This window comes from Octopus bimaculoides, chromosome 5 (assembly GCF_046866305.1).
Source record: "Octopus bimaculoides isolate indiv1 chromosome 5, ASM4686630v1, whole genome shotgun sequence".
NCBI classification, from domain to species: Eukaryota; Metazoa; Mollusca; class Cephalopoda; order Octopoda; family Octopodidae; genus Octopus; species Octopus bimaculoides.
The window spans coordinates 32,305,102-32,317,151 of record NC_142932.1 but is presented as its reverse complement, the minus strand read 5'-3'; the positions used below and the strand labels follow the sequence as shown (position 1 = coordinate 32,317,151).

At 38.5% G+C, this 12,050-nt stretch overlaps 1 protein-coding gene across 1 annotated transcript in view; it reads right to left on the bottom strand.

Annotated features, from left to right (window-relative positions):
* LOC106879687 (uncharacterized) overlaps window positions 1-9,207 on the bottom strand; it is a 91,203-nt gene extending 81,996 nt beyond the window's left edge. The window contains exon 1 of the mRNA XM_014929364.3: window positions 8,187-9,207. The gene's annotated coding sequence lies outside the window, so the exon portion shown is untranslated. The remainder of the gene's footprint in view (window positions 1-8,186) is intronic.
* Between the last annotated feature and the right edge of the window lie 2,843 nt (window positions 9,208-12,050).

The window sequence follows — 12,050 nt, the reverse complement described above, 5'->3', positions numbered from 1 at the left end:
AAGAATCTTACATTTTTCTTATGAAAGTAGTGTAAGTGCTAAAAAAAAATTAACCGGAAAGAAGGGGGGGGAGATAGCAAAAAGGAAAAAAATTTAATTTTTCGGAAAAAAAAAAGAAAAAAATTCTTTCACAAAAGAAAAGAACCTCCCAATTCTTTGCCACCCCACACCATGAGGTAGTGATGAGAGTTATTCCGAAAGTTCGTCGGCAAAGATCACACCAATCTCGTGTGACAGCATATTAGTAAAATTTGCCAAAATCAGTAATAGCACCCCCACCGATGCAATCCTCTCTTTCTCACATCCTCCATGACACCTTGGGCAAGTATCTTCTACGACCCAGAGGCGGAGGCATGTGCCCCCATCAAGAAAAGAAGTGTGCCCTCCAAATAATATTACGCCCTTTTCTCCTGAAAATGTAGGTATTCCCTTGTGACCCTTGTGCCTTCGAAACATTTCTGGGACTGCGCCTGCTACCGCTTCAGGCCAACAATGTGTGTGTGTGAGAGTGAGAGAGAGAGAGAGAGAGATAGAGAGAAAGAGAGAGCCTCGACGCCTGCTTGACAACTCAACAGTTTAGTAAAAGAGCCGATATGTTAAGTATTGGATTAAAAAAAAAAAAAGAAATTGAAGTACTGGGATCGATTTATTCGACTAAAATAGTCTTCAAGGCAGTGACGCTCTAGCATAAATAACTTGTAATATATATATATGATTTAAATGAAAACGACGTAACTCAAACCCAGAATCTTCAAGACAATAGAATCAGTCAGTCTCTTATAACTTAATTAACCGATTTCTGACTTAGAAGATAATGGAGAGAAAAAAATTTGCAGAATAGAAAAAAATTTAATTGTACATATCCGCAGTGCAACAAGATCTTCGCATATCTTGAATTCTCAGCCAGGGAAGATGACAATATCATGATTGTTAAATAAGGTATATTAAATACATAACACATATTTTATCTGTTGTTTGTTTCAGCCATTAGACTAAGGCTATGGTGGGGAGCTGTCTTGAGGTGTGTTAAGCGTGCAGAGACTGTACCCGTTCAAATCACGGCAGATTAAGATGAGTATTACAACTATCACCACCACCACCATTATTATTATTATTGAACTGGCAGAGTCGATAGCGTGCCGTTCACAATGCTTAGCGACATTCGTCCGTCTTTACGTTCTGAGTTCGAATTCCAAGGTCGACCTTGCCTTTCATCCTTTTGGAGCCGATAAATTTCAGGCCTTGTGCCTGTAATAAAAATAGCGGCTTACTGATAGAATCGTTAGCTTGCCGGACAAAATGCTTAACGACATTTCGTCCGTCCTTAATTTTCTGAGTTCAAATTCCGCAGAGGCCGACTTTGCCTTTCATCCTTTCGACTTCGATGAAATTTAAGTACCAGTTATGCACTGGGGTCGATGAAATCGACTAGCCGCCAGCTACAATATTGCATGCCTTGTGACCATAGTAGAAAAAGAATGTTACTCCCTTGCTTGACAGTTTTATGAGTCTGAGCAAGACGACTGTATTGCATGGATAACATCTGTGGATACTCGAGTGATTTTTTTAGACCAATGTCAGACGCACAGATACGATCGCTTACTGGCATAGGAGCGGACGTTCTTCCGTATCTCTCATAGCTTGCCCTGACGCGCTGCATACGCTAGTTTTGGTTGAGAAGTTGTTTGCTACCTTGGAGCATAAGTTGTACCACTTGGTCCGGTCAGCCGTAATACACACGAAATTGTGGGGATGGAGTTTGGCCCACTACAGATAGTGCTTTATATTTCTTCCTTGGGCTACCTCAAGTACGACTACACCCCTCCATTCCAGTTCTCTATTGAATAACTACTATAACCATTTAATATTACAACTAACAGCTTATAGCTAAGAATAAACTGAGAAAATGGTTAAAATGTTTGTCCTGAAAATGTTAGCATTTGGGAAATAACACAAATTTTAACTAAGAAAACTCAATCCCGAGTCATTAAAATGCTTAATTAACAATCTTAATTACTAGCAATTTAGGAAAACGCTAGGTAGTGGAGTCTGAAAAAGGAAAGAAAGAGCATAGACAAGAGACGGTAGAAAAAAAAACATACATAAAAGGAAAAATTCGGGGGGGGGGCGATGGCTGATTGAAGAAACGATCATCTTTATACGGTCACACGAATTGTTACTAATAGCAACCAGTTTTTCTTCAAACACCACTTTACTATCTTAAAATCAAAAGCACATGTTGGATACGAAAGTCCACAGATAAAATATCGAAAAGAGAAAAAAAAAAGATTTTGGTCATTAGGTCCGCTCGTTTAGGGTTTACCTAGAGAACAACTGAAGAAGAAAAAAAAGCGGGGGAAACAACTAAAAAAATATTTTTAATACATCGGTTTTAGAGTTTCACGGACCAACTTTGGAAAAAGAATCTAAGACGTCGATAAATTTAGATGAGGTAAGAAATGAAAAGAAAAATCTCACGGTTATGGATTTAAGAGTATCGAGTCGTTACCTCACAGCTTAACTGACTGCTTGGCATCTTGGGAATAAAACTTTAAAAATCTGAACCAATCAATGCTTCAGACAAACACAAAAAAATAAAAACTGGTAATGGAAAAAAGTTTCATTGCCAATCGGCTCAGTATTTACAAACTGGTTATACTCTAATAAAGTCAGCTGGAAAAAAACCATTCAATGACAGTTGATTTTCAATGGTTATTTATAGATTTCGTGTACAATTATTTGTAAAAGGCTTTATTTTTGTGCGTGTGTGTGTGTGTGTGTGTGGAGAGTCATACTGCCTTAATATCTAACACACGCACCGGTTTAATTTCCACTCATTTATTATTCATTTTTTTTTTCTTTTCCAAACTTTTCGTTGATTTTGCAACCTTGTCAGCAGATGTTTTGTTTCTGTCATTAGACTGCAGCTACCCTGGGGCACCGCGGCGAAGAATTATTTTGTCAAATGGATCAACTCTAGTACTATTCTTTTTAAGTTTGGAACTTATTGTATCTGACTTCTTGCTGAACTGTTAATAACGGGGACGTAACCAAACCAACACCAGTTGTCAAGCGGTAGTGGGAGACAAACACAGACACACTATACAGGCGCGCACGCACGCGCGCTCACGCACACACACGACAGGCTTCTTCCAGCTTCCGCATAGCAAATCCACCCACGAGTCTTTGGTCAGTCTGGGACTATTGCAGAAAACACCCGCCCAAAGTACCATGCAATGGGACTGAACCCGGGGCCATATGTTTGGGAAGCAAACTTCTTGCTACTCAGTCACACCTACTAAAATAACTGCAAATTTTCAGAGACGTACATATCGTCATCTTGCTGTCTACTTGCCCATTCTTGCACAAGTCAGGTGGGATTCGTGGAGGCAGGTTTTCTACGACCGGATATCCTTCCTGCTACCAACCTTCACTTGTTTCCAAATAAGTTAATATTTCCCAGCAACCAGACATACATCTCACAGATGGTTGGAAATGAACGGCACGTCCGGTCTGACGGTGACACTAGCTTACAATCATCACTTAATGTCAACACAAGCAGACATATACGCAGATACACACGATGGCAGGGTTCTTTTAGTTTCCGTCAACCAAATCCACTCACAAGGCTCTGATCGGCCCGAAGCCAAGGTTCCATCAGTGGGGCTGAACCCAGAACTATGTGGTTGGGAAACAAGCTTCTTACCACACAGCCACCCCTGCGTCTATTGAGCATTTTCAAACAAGTTTTCGACGAGGCAGAAAACATTGGTAATTTAACGCCAAATTATGTTGAAGACAATTGAGACCAGTTAGAAATATGTGTTGCAGAAATTCTGTCCAACACGAAAGCTTTCATAAAACCATTCCTCCCCTTGTTTCTTTCCTTCAGAAAGCACCTAACAGATGCCTCATTAAAGTGGAACTAAATATGCCTGTCAGGCAGGTGTCAGTCAATAGCACATCACCTATACAGGTATGTTCGTTCTATCGACTTGTACGCTTATAAGTGATTCATACATTATGGAAACTACTTCAAGAAGGTTTCATAACAGCTGGATATCAGATAACGGGAATTCCTAGTTTTAATGAAGTATGATGTTAAGGATCAGTAATAAAACATACTACCCCTCCTCCATTCTACGTCAATAGCTTTACAATAGAACAAGCAGTTCAAGAGCTATAACGTTGATTATGATGTCAAATATAATATAACACATCTTAACATAAAAGTACGAAGAAAGTTGTTGAGATTTTTTATCATACAGCCATCAAATTGTATTTGACAAATATTGTCTGAAAGTGTTTGCAAATTCTCCTTAGATGTGCCAGCTATTTAATCATTTATTTTAAGTATAATTTTCAATGGAAAAAAATCTTAGAAATTTTTGTCATTTCTTAAGAGTCGTTTACCCACAGGTCGAGCGGATAGCTTATGATACTTTTTTATTTTTATTTTTAAGACAGTGAGATGTGCTATGTGAGACATTGCTATTTCTAACAAGTCTAAGCTACTGTGTATGTAAAAGACTTCCTCACTGGACTCGTTTTCTGATTTAAATAGTTACAGCGTGTCACCAAGAAACAAAGGAAAGAAGCGGTTGTTAACTAGGCCTTGACTGATTAATTCGACTGGAACTATCGATAGGACAACTTGAACTTCGAAACCATAAAGCTTATAATGTGTTGATGTTATTGAAAATTTGGTTGGTCCTTTTTAATCCTTTGTCCGTCCTGTGTATCACATGCGATACAGAAGATGTATTTTCTCTGGTATCCATGCATCATATATAGTTCACGATTGTACAAAAATAAAGACAGAGACAGGTGAGGGAACAACAAAGAGTGTATTAGTTTGACGCTCAGGAAAAAGTGGGAGCCTTCAACTTTTCAGACCTACGCTCTTATATATAGAGAGGAGTGAAGATAGAAAACAGATAGAGGGAAGATAGAGCGGAAAAAAAGAAAAACGTATCCGGATTAACGGTTGTTGAATTGACCAAGCATATTTTCTGGGGGGGGGGGGTCGGCATTTTTTTTCTGTAGAACCATTAGAATAACGCTGGATTTATGAAAGTAAAGCTTTATATTACTCAGAAAGTATGAAAGGAGACTTAACTAAAAGTTTGAAAACAAGCATAGACGTTTAAGGAATGTTTAGAACAGGGTAAGGATTAAAGCTAGTGGTCCCAATAAGGATTTTGCGAAAAGGAACAAATTTAATATCAATAATATGATTCAGATGACAACTATAAAATGTGTTAATGGATCGCGTGATTCGAACTATGAATAAATATAGCAAGAATTCTTAATATCAATCAATCGACTTTGGGAAGTTATCTGTTAACTAGATCACACAACTACCAGAAATTGTGCAGACCATAACATTTCTGAAAGTTTTAAGAGTTTCAAATACTTAAGAATAAAATTATGTATTTATTTTGATTCAAAAATAAATTATTAAGATGGCAGCAACAGTCATTTCCTAGTTAAAGATTGTTAGACTTTTAACGTGATATTTAAATGGCCTTTGTTGAATATCAAAAAAAAAAATGTAGGTTTCAATTTCCAATTCCAGATTCCTTTCGTTTAAATCATTAGAGAGAAAGAGAGACAGAAAGAGAGAGGTGGGGGGAAATCGTGACATTGCATACGTTTTGTTCCAATAAAATCAAAATGTGTTTATTACAAGAAATTATTACTTGTTTGTAAGAATCAGTAACGTTCATTTCGCATTTGGCGCAAGTCGTTCGTGACTGAGTAAATCCGTTCGTTAAACAGACCGTGACGATAAAAACTTGTTTCTTATTAACACAAATGTTTATATGTTATATAAAGTTCATAAACTCAAACTATTGTATTACTACATAAACCAACAATCTTTTAGGATTCACCGAGCCGTGTCGATTAAAAGCAGAACTTGGGAAGAAAGTCTACTAAAATTATGGCGTCGATATCATCATATATATTCATATATTATCAACTTCCTAGTAATATGACAAGATACTTCTATTTAAAAAGAAAGAGTTTATTAGTTTACGATGATTATTATATTTACATTGTAGATTCTAAATAAATAAAATATTCACAAGCAAATTTCCCTGTAACTAGTTTTATATTTAATTTTTTTTTTTTACATTGTTCTTCAATAAATTTTTGGAAGTATACAATTAAGTGATATTAAAGTAAATATTTACATAGTATTAGCGAAAAAGCAGTTAGATCACGTAAATTTATTTTCTGCAGACATTTTATAACGAAAAGAAGATTAAATTAAACAACGAGAAGTTAAATCAGTTTACTTAATTAAATTTTTTTTTTTTACTTAAACAAGTCATATAAGCTATCACCTAATATATGAATTATTAAGTACTATTTTGGAAGAAAATATCCCGAAGCTCGGCTTTTCGACGGGCCAAAGCTGTCTTAAATAGGCATTTTTCCCCCCAAATATATATTTTTTTTATCCGTGGAACAGCTCGACATCGTCACACAAAGGAAATACGGAGAGAAAAGGAGAACTGAATCCTCACACAAAGTTGATATATTGCAGGGTCCCATCATATATATACTGCCAACACCCTAGTTTTATTGATTTTCTCATCATACCTAATCCGAGTGTTGTTTAGCAAGACACCAGTAGCATTTATGAGTTTAAATAGAGAGAGAGAGGGAGAGATTTTCATACATGAAACAATAACTGGCTGTAATAGGGTTTATTCGAAATGAGAGAGAGAAAGGTTTTTCTAAAACTGTTGTTATTGTTTAGTCACACGTCATCTCTAACCGTGCAGACTTCAGCATCCAAGGCATTCCAGTCGAGACTAATCCTTCTTTTTCCTGTGTGCAAGGAAGCCAAGAACTACATCCTACTAAGGCAGGCAGAGAGCGAGCTGAGGTAGATTTGGCAGTTATTTCCAGCAACTCAAACGACCATGAAAAGGCCCTCTAATGGGCCAGGAGACGGTTCGTGACTGGTTAGTGCAGAAAACAAATAAACGGAAGCTATGTACTGTGTGTATGTGATTCTTGTTTTATAATCACTGATGTTTTAGTAAAACCGAGTATGATTGAGAGCGGCGTGAGAAGGGTTTTAGTAGAATTCTGAAGTATTAGCTTTTTATTATTTATACACACACACACACACACACACACACACTGCATATATATAAATATATATGCAAGCACGCAGCACGCTTGTATACACACAATATGCAAACAATATGTATACGTGTATGAATGCAAATATATGCAAGCATTGGCGGGGTTTTGGAATAGCTGACATACATTGGGTTTTCTGTTTTGGGTGGAATTTTAATCTTTGCACTAAGGATTTCAAAAAGTGGGAAAGCATTTTCTCAAATAAAAAAAAAACCTCATTCACCTTCTCCTCGTACATTCACGACACGACAGCCATCAATAAAATTTTTTTTTTTCTTCTCTAAATATAGTCCATATTTTGAAACACATGTAAACCAAATATAAACAACAACATGCAAACGTTTGTGTGTGTATGTCTAAGCACACAGACGTCTAAAGACGTCATTTTCATACATCATGCATTTCCTGGCTGCAATATTGGATGAATGAATACAAACGAAGCTGGTATGGATGAATGAACAGGTGCGAGGCAGAAGGTGGAGGAGGGGGTATTAAAAAACTAAGACAAGAAACTTCAACGAAACAGAACAACCTCACCAAGTACTATCACAAAAAATATAAAATAAAAATAACAACAAACCAATAGGAACAAGGTGATCGAATGGAATCAAACAGGCAAGTTTTATTATGAAAATATTCAACAGGATTAAGACAGCTATCACAAATGTACACATATATATATGCATTCATCCAAGTGTACGTGTCTGTGCTATTTAAAAAAAGAACAATATATATCACTAAAACTATTTATGTGTGTTTTGATTTATAAACAACGGAAGGAGGGTGGGGGTATATATATTCAAGTAGTGTTGGTGAGAAGCATTAGGCTTCCATAAAAACGAATAAACTCTGATTAAGAGTTTAGTTCATTAATTCCAAGTCAATACGTCTTCCATCCGTTGAAACTGATTATATATGTATATAATAATAAATAATGATGATGATAATAGTAGATATGTGGCGTGTATGAAAAGTGGGAGGGAAGAAAAAAACTGAAGAGAGAGGAAAAAAACTCAGTAACTCACCTTATTAAACTCGGGTCTTACTATGTGCGGGACAGAGGAGATATTTGCTCTATCTTAAAAGTGGTGGGTAGGAAAAACCTATCACGTGGTAAGCCGATCCTGCAGTGAAAGCCTTGTTGTTGCTGTTGTCGCTAATGATGTTGTTGTTGTTGTTGTCGTTAGGAGTTTCGGGTGGAGGAGCGTGTGAGAAGTAGATTAAGAATTCTATACTGCAGTGTTATAAATACAAGGGTAACACGAAGAAGGGGGAGACGAGCGAATTAAATGGTGGCTGACTTGACTATACGTGGAGAGGTTGCTGCTGCTGCTACTGCTGATCTATAATGGAGCTTGTAGTTGTAGTAGTAGTAGCAGTGGTTGCGGTAGTTGCAGAGGTAGTACTAGTGGCGGGTGTTGCGGTAGTTTGATTGTGTTAATGGTAGTAACAATAATGACAGTTGTAGGTAATAGTACTAACGTTGTTGTAGTAGTGGTAGTAGTAGCAGTAGCGCATAGGCGAAAGAGGTGGTGGTGGTGGTGGTGGAATTGACGACAGCGTTGACGTCTGTACAAGTAGCAGTAGTAGTCGTGGAAATTGTAGTAGTAGTAGTAGTATTGGCGGCGGTGACACTAATTTTTTCCAACGTTACTTTCACAATGCGGGGCTCCACCGCCTCCTCCGGGGTCCGTTGCTATAAGTAAATATATGGACGACGATGCAAAACAAAAAATTTATAGTTGGACAATAAATGCATGAACATCACCAGATCTTACTTTTACATATCCTGCACAAGTCACAACAACAAATGCTTCAAGCTTACGGTCGAGTCTGTACGAAGCCGCTCGACCTGCTAGAAAGAGCAGCCAAATAAATTACTGCCAAATCAAACGGAACCGTCATAAACAAGGGTTAATGTGGTTGGTCCTAGATTGATGCACTATCTGAAAAAAGATGTGAGGGTCACGCCTGGAACATTTTTAATCATAAACCTCACTCTGAAGCTACACAACGTGCTCTTTCTTCTTACTTATTTGATGCCTTTACCATGGCCTTAATTGAACCAGAATGACACTGAATGAAGCGCTAAGTCAACCCTTGCCAGATTCAAGCTTATAATGCAAAGGATCGTAACTAAAATTTTAGTTTCAAATTTTAGCACAAGGCCAGCAATTTAGGGGACGGGGTAAGTCGATTATGTCGACCCCTATGATTAACTGGTACTTATTTTATTGACCTCGAAAGGGATAAAAGGTTAAAGTCGACCTCAGCGGAATTTGAACTCAGAACGTAAAGACGGACAAATTTCCTCTGTGCATTTTGCCAGGCGTGCTAACGATTCTGCCAGCTTGCCACTAGTGTAACTAAATTCTAAGTCTCAAAATTTGGAACAGGGCCAACAATTTCATGGGGGGCGGAGGGGGGGGGGGATTAAGTCAATTACATTGATTCAAGTGCTCGACCGGTAATTACTTTATCGATCCCGAACCGAATGAAAGGCAAAGTTGACCTCAAGGAATATGAACTAAAGACGTAAAGACGGACAAAATGTTGCTAAGCATTTTTTTCCGGTGTAGTAACGATTCTTCCAACTGGCTACAATACATTTACTCCGTTTATCATTTTGTCCACGTTTTTTTTTTTTTTTTGCTTCGTCCTGTACCCAGATATGCATCTATATATATACATGTAGATGTAGGTATGTACATACATGTACGTATATACGCATATATTCATATATCATTTGTATTACAATACATTTAACCTGTCGTCCTCCAGTGGCGTAGTGTAGGGTTGTGGACTGCATAGGGTGATCACTTTATATGCGTGTGTTTGCTGCTGTACAAGGTATGGTACGTTGAAGGAAGTGGGTGGCCAATTTTTGCCTGAGTTCATGCTGTTAACCTTGCTGACGTTATTATTGTTTCTAACATAAACACTGGGTCAGAAAATTAGGATAAGAGGTTAGTTACTGACACTGACTCCTGTACTAGACTGGCCCTTTATTTGATGAACACCGAAAGATAAAAGGTAAAGTTGACCTCGGCGTGACTTGAACTCGGAACACAAGAAGACGAAAAACATGTACTCTAACGTTTCTGTCAATCCATCGCAGCACAGTCAAGGCGGAATTGGAGAGGCAGGGTGGCATGATCCATTGTACTTGATTGGTTCTTTTGTATTTGATCAAATCTCGGAAGCATCGAAGGCAAAGTCAGAATTTGAACGCAAGACATAAAATTACCGAACCATATACTGCGATGCCTTCCAGCATTCGACCATTTTTGTCACATGCTTGCGTCTTTTATATCAATCCTGTTTTTGTTTTTGTATAAGGAAAGGTGGTGAGGTGACAGAATCGTTAGTACCATGGATAAAACGCTTGCTAGTGTTTCTTCCAACTTAATGTTCTGAGTTCAAATTCTGCCGAGGTCGACTTTGCTTTTCATCCTTTTGGGATCATTAAAATAAGTAGCAGTTGAGCACCGGGGTCGACGTGATCAACTAACCCCTTCCTCTAAAATTTCAGGCCTTGTGTCTATAACAGAAAGGATCATACGAGCTGGCTTGTCGCCAGACTTTAGTGTTTGGAGGTGCTTAAGAATATTTAGGGTGGGAAGATTTTTGTAAACTGTTTTTTTTCTAAATCTGAGAGTGCACCATTGAATAATGAGGGGACAGTACCGTCCAATGCACCTCCTTATTGATGGATATGTTAGTCAGGCTTCAAGAAAGATTTTCGTAAACTGTCTTTTCTAGTTTTGAGGATGTACCATTGAACAGTGAGAAGGCATGCCGTCCAGTGCACCTCGTTAGTGATGGGCATGTTTACAAGGAAAGGCGGCGAGCTGGCAGAATCGGTAGCGCTTCGGAAAAATTGCTTTGCAGTATTTCTTCCTGTCTTTACGTTCTGAGTTCAAATGCCGCCGAGGTTGACTTTACGTTTGATACTTTCGGGGGTCAATAAAATAAATACCAGTTGAGCATTCAGGTTGGTGTAATCGACTTTGCTCAACACGCATAAAATCGTGGCACTCCAGCGGTTACGACGACGTGGGTTCTAGTTGATCCGATCGACGAAACAGCCTGCTCGTGAAATTAACGTGCAAGTGGCTGAGCACTCCACAGACACGTGTACCCTTAATGTAATTCTCGAGGAGATTCAGCGTGACACAGTGTGACAAGGCTGGCCCTTCGAAATACAGGTACAGCAGAAACAGGAAGAAAGAGTGAGAGAAGGTTGTGGTGAAAGAGTACAGCAGGGTTTGCCACCACCACCACCACCCCTGGCGGAGCCTCGGGAGCTTTAGGTGTTTTTGCTCAATAAACACTCACAATGCCCTGTCTGGGAATTGAAACTGCAATCCTATGACCGCGAGTCCGCTACCCTAACTACTGGGCCATTACGCCTCCACAACGCATAAAATAACTGGTCTTGTACCAACACGTGAAACCATTTTAATATATGCGAAGAACAAATTATATGCAAAAATATACTAAGAGAAGAACAGGTCCGTTAAAATTTATATTCAATTGCAATTAGATTGTTCTTGTCGTAGCGTATTATTTCTCAAGGTGGAGGCGTGATAAATTTTGGTGCAGCGTGGGACTTTAAACCGGGCCAAGTGAATAAAGTTTGCCATAAAGTGTTAATGTGATGCACTGGGAAAAACACGTGCAGGTAACTTATGAGAAAAAGCTTACCAAAAACTAGGAACTGGTAGAGCAGTACGGGTTTTGTTACAAGACAATTCAAATAAGCTGCCGGGGTTTTGTTAGGCTTTCACTCTACAAAGCTCTAACTGGGCTTGGAGTTACTGGTGCAGCGAAGAAGAGGGCTAAAATTCCACCACTGAAGCTGCAGCAAGGGCTTCTAGAAAGTTCTG